The sequence below is a fragment of the Vicia villosa genome, unplaced genomic scaffold (assembly GCF_029867415.1).
Source record: "Vicia villosa cultivar HV-30 ecotype Madison, WI unplaced genomic scaffold, Vvil1.0 ctg.000374F_1_1, whole genome shotgun sequence".
Taxonomy (NCBI): domain Eukaryota; kingdom Viridiplantae; phylum Streptophyta; class Magnoliopsida; order Fabales; family Fabaceae; genus Vicia; species Vicia villosa.
Window position 1 is genome coordinate 3,728 of NW_026705173.1, and position 8,484 is coordinate 12,211.

General features: G+C 38.7%; 1 long non-coding RNA gene across 1 annotated transcript; it reads left to right on the forward strand.

Moving 5' to 3' along the window:
• Positions 1–6,252: 6,252 nt before the first annotated feature.
• LOC131627622 (uncharacterized) lies at positions 6,253–6,703 on the forward strand. Its single transcript, XR_009291533.1, has 3 exons — positions 6,253–6,319; positions 6,413–6,508; positions 6,594–6,703. It is a non-coding gene; the product is annotated as an uncharacterized LOC131627622 (long non-coding RNA).
• Positions 6,704–8,484: the final 1,781 nt, after the last annotated feature.

The following is an 8,484-nucleotide window of genomic DNA, read 5'->3' on the forward strand; positions in this document are numbered from 1 at the left end:
CGATTGCACAGGACACATACGATTGCGATCGAGTCGAAGAGATTGCCAGAAGCGCTTGAAGAAGATCTTGCGGATTGTCCCAAAATGTTTGAGAGGTTGGCAAAGCGATGCAGAGAAACCGTTGTATGATGGTTGTTCAAAATTCACAAGATTGTCTGCGGTGTTAAAGTTGTACAACTTAAAGGCGGACAAAGGAATGGTCCGGATAAAAGTTTACACAGAGTTATTAGCCCTTATGAAAGATATGCTACCAGAGGATAATGTTCTTCCCAATCGAACGTATGAAGCCAAAAAGATGTTGTCCTCTATTGGCATGAGCTATGATAAGATACATGCATGTCCAAACGATTGCGTTTTGTTTCGAAACGAGTATGCAGCATTGAATGAGTGTCCTAAATGTGGTGCCCCTCGATATAAGAAAAAGTTTGTCTCCTGCTAAAGTCTTATTGGTATTTTCCTATAATTCCGAGATTTAGACGCATGTATCGTAGTGAGACCGATTCAAGACACTTGACTTGGCATGCAGATGAAAGAATTATTGATGGAATGTTGCGACATCCGGCAGACTCACCACAATGGATGAAAGTTGATACTGATTATCCTGAATTTGGAAAAGAAGCAAGAAACCTTCGGTTGTCATTGTCTACTGATGGAATGAACCCGCATGGTATTCAAAGTATCTCGCATAGCACATGGCCTGTGATTCTTATGATCTATAACCTACCTCCGTGGCTATGTATGAAGCGTAAGTACATGATGTTATCAATGCTAATTTCTGGGCCTAAACAACCAGGGAATGACATAGACGTATACTTGGCACCGTTAATCGAAGATTTAAAGTTTTTGTGGGACAACGGTGTGGAGGTTTACGATGGGTATGGGAAGGAAAGTTTCAACTTGAGGGCGATGTTGTTTGGAACAATTAATGATTTTCCAGCATACGGAAATCTATCCGGGTACAGCAATAAAGGTCAAAAGGCGTGTCCCGTTTGTGAAGATGAAACCGATACGACACGATTGGATCTTTGTCAGAAGAATGTCTTTCTCGATCATCGTAGATTCTTAAATTCTAATCATCACTACCGTGGGTGGAGAAAAGCATTCAACGGAAAGGCCGGACATGGTACAGCCCTGCCTTTTTTGTCAGGTGATCAAATTTTTGAAAAGGTGAAAGATGTGAGCACTCAGTTTGGCAAGCCTTTTGCACATTCACTTGTCAAGGGTGGGTGGAAGAAGAAGTCCATTTTTTTTGAACTTCCATATTGGAAGTCATTGTACGTAAGACATTTCCTGGATGTTATGCATATTGAAAAAAATGTATTTGACAGCGTTATAGGTACGTTACTCAATATACCAGGAAAGTCTAAGGATGGCGTTAACATAAGGAATGACATGGTAAACATGGGGATGAGAACTGAATTGAGACCCGTGACGAAAGGAAGACGGACATATCTGCCACCTGCTGTTTACACTCTATCTAGAAAGGAGAAGAAAACATTGTGTAAGTTCCTCAGTGAAGTTAAAGTTCCAGAAGGCTACTCTTCAGATATTAGAAGACTTGTGTCCATGAAAGACCTCAAGTTAAAGAGTTTGAAGACGCATGATTGTCATGTTATAATGGAACATTTTTTACCAATAGGTATACGTTCTATTCTGCCAGAAAAAGTAAGAAGCGCAATAACTAAGCTGTGTTTCTTCTTCAGGTCAATTTGCAGTAAGGTGGTCGATCCCGCGATCTTACCAACATTGCAAAAAGAGATAGTTGTTACTTTATGTGATCTTGAAATGTATTTTCCTCCCTCGTTTTTTGACATAATGGTTCATCTAGTCGTTCATCTTGTGAAAGAGACACAATTGTGCGGACCAGCTTATATGAGATGGATGTACCCTGCTGAACGTTATATGAAAATATTAAAAGGGTACGTGAAAAACAGAAGTCGACCGGAGGGTTGTATTGCCGAATGATACGTTGTTGAAGAAGCGGTTGAGTTTTGTACTGAATATCTGTCAAATGTTCAATCAATTGGACTCCCCAAATCTCATATTGTCGAAAAAAAAGAAGGAAAAAGGCTAATTGGAAATAAAGTTGTGACAGTATCAATGGTCGAACGGGATCAAGCGCACTTGTATGTTCTGCACAATGAGATTGAGGTTGAGCCGTATGTTGAAATGCACAAGGTTGTTCTCCGAGATTTAAATCCAAATAGAAATAAGAACTGGATAGTACGAGAGCACAATCGAAGTTTCATACCGTGGTTTAGGGATCATATTTATTCAAAGTATCGTTCAGATCCTGCTTCAGTAACAGAAAGGTTGAGATGTTTAGCCTATGGTCCAACTGTAATTGTGCTTTCTTATAGCGCATACGCTATTAATGGATACACATTTTATACCAAAGAACAGGATGATAAAAGTACTATGCAAAATAGTGGTGTTACCTTGGTAGCTGAAGCAATGCACATATCAAGTGCGAATGACTTAAATCCGAAATTTGCAAATTTGTCATATTTTGGGGTTATCGAGCGCATTTTGGTGTTTGATTACGCGAAGTTTCAGATTCCTGTATTTGGTTGCAAGTGGGTTGAAAATAATAGTGGCATACGAATGGATAAGTCAGGATTTTTGCAAGTGGATCTCAATAGGGTAGGGTACAAAGATGAGCCTTTCATTTTAGCCTCTCAAGCTAAACAAGTGTTCTATGTCAATGATCCGACAAGTACGAAATGGTCTATAGTGCTTTTATCTAACAAAATAGTAGATGAAAACATTGAAGATCAAGGTGATATTGGTGTTGGCATTGAATCTTGTACAAGAAACGATCAAAATGAGAATGAATCTTGTACTAGAAATGATCATAATGAGGGTATTTGGATCAATCCAACCGTCCGCGTTGTTAAGAGACGCGTAGAACACAATCCTACCAAGAAAAGAAAGAGACGTTAGTGATAAAGGTAATAGTATACATATTCCGACTAATTTGTTTTATTCAATTTGTACCGATTGTTTTAATCAATAGTATAGTACTTATTCAATTTTGGTGCATATTCTCGTTTTGTACATAACTTTTGAACCATGTATCCGTTTGTCGACTTCTTTACATGTAACTATACTATTTTGACGATTCCGGAGCTGCTCATGCACTTATATGTTCATTTCGGGACTGTTTTTTTTATCGGTTTTGCTTCTGCCCGTAATCAAAAGTCGGGCTTAGGGTCTGAATTTCGGAAAACCGACTTTATTTTTGAGTCCGTGGGGACGTTTTACCATAGCCATGTAAATTTCGTTCAATTCCGACAACTTTATTTTTTGACGCTTATTTTGATTTGTACCGATTTCGTTTCCGATTTACTTGTACATGCATGGTTTGACTTCCATTTTACTTGTATAGATTGTTAGCTTATTAATAGTGTACTAATGTGCTTTAGTTTGTTTGATACAGGTTAAATGGCTCCGGATAGAGATGCTCCACCTGAAAACTCACAAGAAAGAGATGCTCAAGAAAGAGATGCCACGGATACAAATGCTCCACCTGATACTGAAGCAAAAGAAGTTGCACGAGGCATCACTATCATGAAGGGAATCGTTCGACATAGAGACCAAGGATTAGTATACCGATTGGAATGGAATTCTGATAAACAAGCAATTGGTCCTAATTCTGCAAAGTTGACAAGTTATATTGGTACACTTGTTCGTATGCATATTCCGGTCTCCGTAGCTAAATGGAATCTGAAAAGCGAAGACTTGGATGCGAAAAAAAAAGCGATTTGGGACGAGCTTCAGGTATATATCATATATGGTTAATTGTTGTTATTATCTTGACGATAAATTGTTTAAATTACTTATACTAACACACTATGAGTATGTTTTTTTGCAGAGGACTTTTGAGATACCAGATGATCGTAGACGCTACATACTTGGTTTGGCCGGCAAAAGATATAGAGGGTGGAAAGCTTTTTTGACAAACACTTATCTTAAGGATAAAGATGGAAACTTTCTTGAAGAGGCACCGGGACGGCCAAAAAAGTATGAGATCTTCATTGGTGAAGAAGATTGGGCTAAGTTTGTAGAGCAAAGAGATGAAGATTTTCGGAAAAGGAGTGCCAAGAATAGTGCGAGAGCATCCAAACCCGCATATCCATACAAAAAAGGGCGTTTGGGATATGCACGCTTGGAGGATAAAATTGTAAGTAAATAGAAATGCGTTTTAATTAATTGTCTAAATGTGTTTTATTTGACGATTTTATCATTTGTGTCAATGCATAGTTAGAGGAGACTAAAAGTGAGGAAACCTCACTTCCTGAACATGTGTTGTGGAGGGAAGCTCGTGTGGGCAAGGATCATGCTGTCGATCCCGAAGTTCAGAGAGTTTTTACTGAATGTGTAAGTATAATACTGTGTCTTTAATTAAATCAAATGTTTTTTAATATATAAATAATTTTTTAATGTAAATGAATTACAGGAGACCTTGTCGCAATCGGCATCCACCGGTGAGGGGAGCGTACTTAGTAGAGCACTAGATGCTCCTGAGTATCCCGGTCGGGTGAGGGGTAAGGGTCATGGTGTGACTCCAACCTCTTTTTACAAGAGTCCTAGGAGAAGAAATCCTTCAAATGAAGAAGTGTTGCAAAAGTTGGCGGAATTGCAAGCACAAGTCTCTGAATTGCAAAGAGATAAAGAGGCGTATATGAGAGAAAAGTGCAACACTTCATCGGTGAAAGAAACTAGTGATAAGGCTAGTATCAACTATCAAAGGAAATTTCCCGAGGTAATTATAATTTTTTTTCCTTTTAAATTGTTCTATTTTATTAATGATAATGACTTTATATTTACTATTGGTTTAGGGCATTTCATCTTGCCAACTATACTTATCGGAACCAAGTTATCGACTAGTTGGCAAGGGAAAAGTGCACAACACTTTGGGAGATTTACTTCACCATAGACCGCTCCCGGATGGACACCTGAAAGTATCGGTGGATGTTGTAGTAGATCATGATGCGATGCTACCGGTACCTGACATGGTCTCAGAGACGACATTGCTGCGAGATGCAATAGGATCATTTGTTGCATGGCCCTCGGAGCTCATTACCATTAGTGATGAGGTATATTGAAAACGATTATGAATCATTTAGTTTTCGAATGTCAATTCTAAACCGTTTATTAATTATTTTTTACATTTTAATTTTAGACTGCTCCTATAAAACCCACAGTTAAGGGTAAAGGGATTTTACAGGAGGAGGAGTCCGTTGCATCACTAAAAGAGGTACATTTAAAGTGTTAATAATTAATCTGAATCTAAATCTGCATGATTTTATATTTTACCTAACTTATATGACTTTTAGGCATCCGCTCGAGAGTCACAACAAGTGACGCAGCAAGTTCGTACCGTACCACCCACTGGTCCTCCGAAGCCAGCGGGAAAAAAAGGCGGTGCTTTTGTGCCTCGGTACCGGTCGACGCTCGCAACAATGGTTGATATGTCCGATTTGAAGGATGGTGCTTTACGTGAAATCGTTATGGATGAGAGTGTCTTCGGTATTGAATTCAAGTCACTTATTACACTTGATGACTTGGAGGAGATTTTTAAGCATGATCAACTAGGCGTCAATAACATGCACTCATACATCCGGTAATATTCCCTCATCCGATATATTATTTAATTAGTCCCACAATATAATTTATTTACACATTTCAATGAAAATAATCTAATGTTTATTATGTTTTTATTTAAGGTTGTTGTATGACAGAGTGTTGCGCGGGACTCCGTTGTCTAACAAATTCCGTTTCGTGTCTTCCGCCCACTGCAGCGGAATGGCAATTGCTTTGGAACGGGAATCAGTTAGACAGCGATTAGTCGATAGATTCATGTCCACCGGCAATACAGAATGTCTGCATCTTTGGGCGTATAATACCCGACCAGTAGGGTTAGTTTCTCATTCTTTGTTCATCTAATCTCTGTTTCTTTTGTGTATAGCAAAATTTTCATATAACCTATTGTTTTTATTTATAGAGCACACTGGTTGCTGCTTGCTATCAACCCTATAAGGGAAGTCGTGTATTATCTGAATTCGGTAAATGGTGAATGGACCAATTATCCGGCCATGAAGGACATCGTTGATTTGTAAGTGGGATCGTTCTAAATATATATTCGTGTATATTTATATATATATATATATATATATATATTTACTTATTTGTGGGATTGATCTAAACATATGCTTTTATATATTTGTTAATTAGATCAATACAAGTGTTCCGAAGTCAACGGGACGCACAGGTATCCCGAACTAAATCTAGCAACATTACTTGGATCCAAGTGCAGGTACATTATTTTTCACAATGTTGCTTATAATATATTTATGCTACTTGATAAAACAATGCACAACTATAGAATCTTATTTGTTTTTCTATGTAGTGTCCGCAACAGAAAAACAGTTACGATTGCGGATACTTTGTATTGAGGTTTATGAAAGAAATCCTTCAGGCAAATCAATTAGAGATTCCGCTCACGGTATGAATTTATAACTTAAGATAATTTCATATAATTTATTACATTTAACTAAATGTATCATTCATATTTTGTTTTTGTTTTGTAGTACCTTGACGAATTCCGTGCCGCTGGATACCCGAAACTTAAGTTGGAAGAAATAAAAGAGGATTTGTGTCATTTTTATATTAAGCGCTTTTTCATGTAGGATTTGTGTCGGATTGAAGTACTATAATATTATTGATGTTGTAATGATGTATATATATAATTTTGGATATTATAATGGTATTATATTAGTATATATATATATATATATTGTCTTACTGATGGCTGAAATAATATCGTCGAAAATAAATTACAGGTCGAAAATATTACAGGCTGAAAACATATTACAGGTCGAAAATATTACAGGTCGACTGGGAGGATTAAATTACAGGCTGCACATTAAAATACCTCATTTAGCTACTAAAGCGCTTTTTAAAAAACGCTCTTAAAGACCCACATACTAAAGCGCTTCTTTTTAAAAGCGCTGCCAAAGATTAATAAAAAAGCAAAAAAAAAAAAAGCAACATACTAAAGCGCTTTTGTAAAAGCGCTCTTATAGGGGGGCTATCAGAGCGCTTTTTCGGGAAAAAGCGCTCTTAAAGCCCACCCTATAAGAGCGCTTTTACAAAAGCGCTTTAGTATGTTGCGTTTTTTTTTATTTTTTACTCTCACAGGGGGGCCTATCACAGCGCTTTTCTGGAAAAAGCGCACTTAAAGGGGGGCCTACCAGAGCGCTTTTTCCTGAAAAGCGCTCTTAAAGGGGGGCCTACAAGAGCGCTTTTTCCAAAAAAGCGCTCTTATAGGGGGGGCCTACCAGAGCGCTTTTAAAAGCGCTTTCGTAGCCTATGCCAGCGCTGGCTTTGGCAGCGCTTTAAAGCGCTGTTAAAGGCCAAAAAAAGCGCTTTTAAAAGCCTTGCGCGTTGTAGTGAGAGGCCTGACAGCCCCCACCCTAGAGCTCGAAGGGTCACATTCAAAATCTCTGCAGACATACCCAGGGATAGATGGATGCGAGTTGGTACCAGAACCAACAAATGGCGAAGTTGGGACCAAGGGGGAAGAACTGCAATGGCATATAGGAAGAAATTCCAGACCTCAAATCGAGAGATGTACAGGTTGGGGAATTACAAGGGCAAAAACCCTATGTCTAGGTCCCAATGGAGAAGACACCAGAGGATGAAGAAGGCCCAAAGGGAATGTAAACCAAAGGAGATTGGAGAGTCTAGTAGCAACCAAATCCCAACGTAGGGGACAACGACAAGTAAACCTCCAGTGGAACGCAAGTTGTTCGATTCTAAAAATGAGAAGGAAGAAGAAAAGATGCATTCCAGCCCTTGGAAAGAAGACGATAGGATGACAAACAATTTCGACTCAGACGGAGTATCGTCTATAAACTTCAATTGCAATGTTGTGTCAGTACTCCCTCATGAGTTTAACCAAGAGACATAAGCTGAAGACTGTGAGGAAGCTGATGCAGAAGAGATGGAAAGACACAGACCTGTGTGTTATTATGTGCTAAACAATGGGGCAGTCGAAGAGCAGAATGCTTTCTTCGAGAGGCTTGATGAAGGTATGAGAAACCATCTAAAACCACTCTACATAAGGGCTAAGATTGAAAATGTTGGCATTAACAAAGTCCTAGTAGATGGGGGGGCAGCAGTGAACCTAATGCCCCACTACATGCTAAAGAGAATTGGCATGTTCGATACTGATATAAGGCCACATAACTTGGTCTTGTCTAACTATGAAGATAAGATAGGGCAAACTTTAGGAGTCATTCAAGTGAATTTAACTGTGGGTTCGGTCACAAGGCCAACGATGTTCATGGTGATACCAGCAAAGGCGAATTACAATCTTTTGCTAGGAAGAGAGTGGATCCACGGAGTTGCTGCAGTGCCTTCGACAATGCATCAAAGATTAACCATTTGGAGGGAAGATGGTATAGTAGAAAACATTGA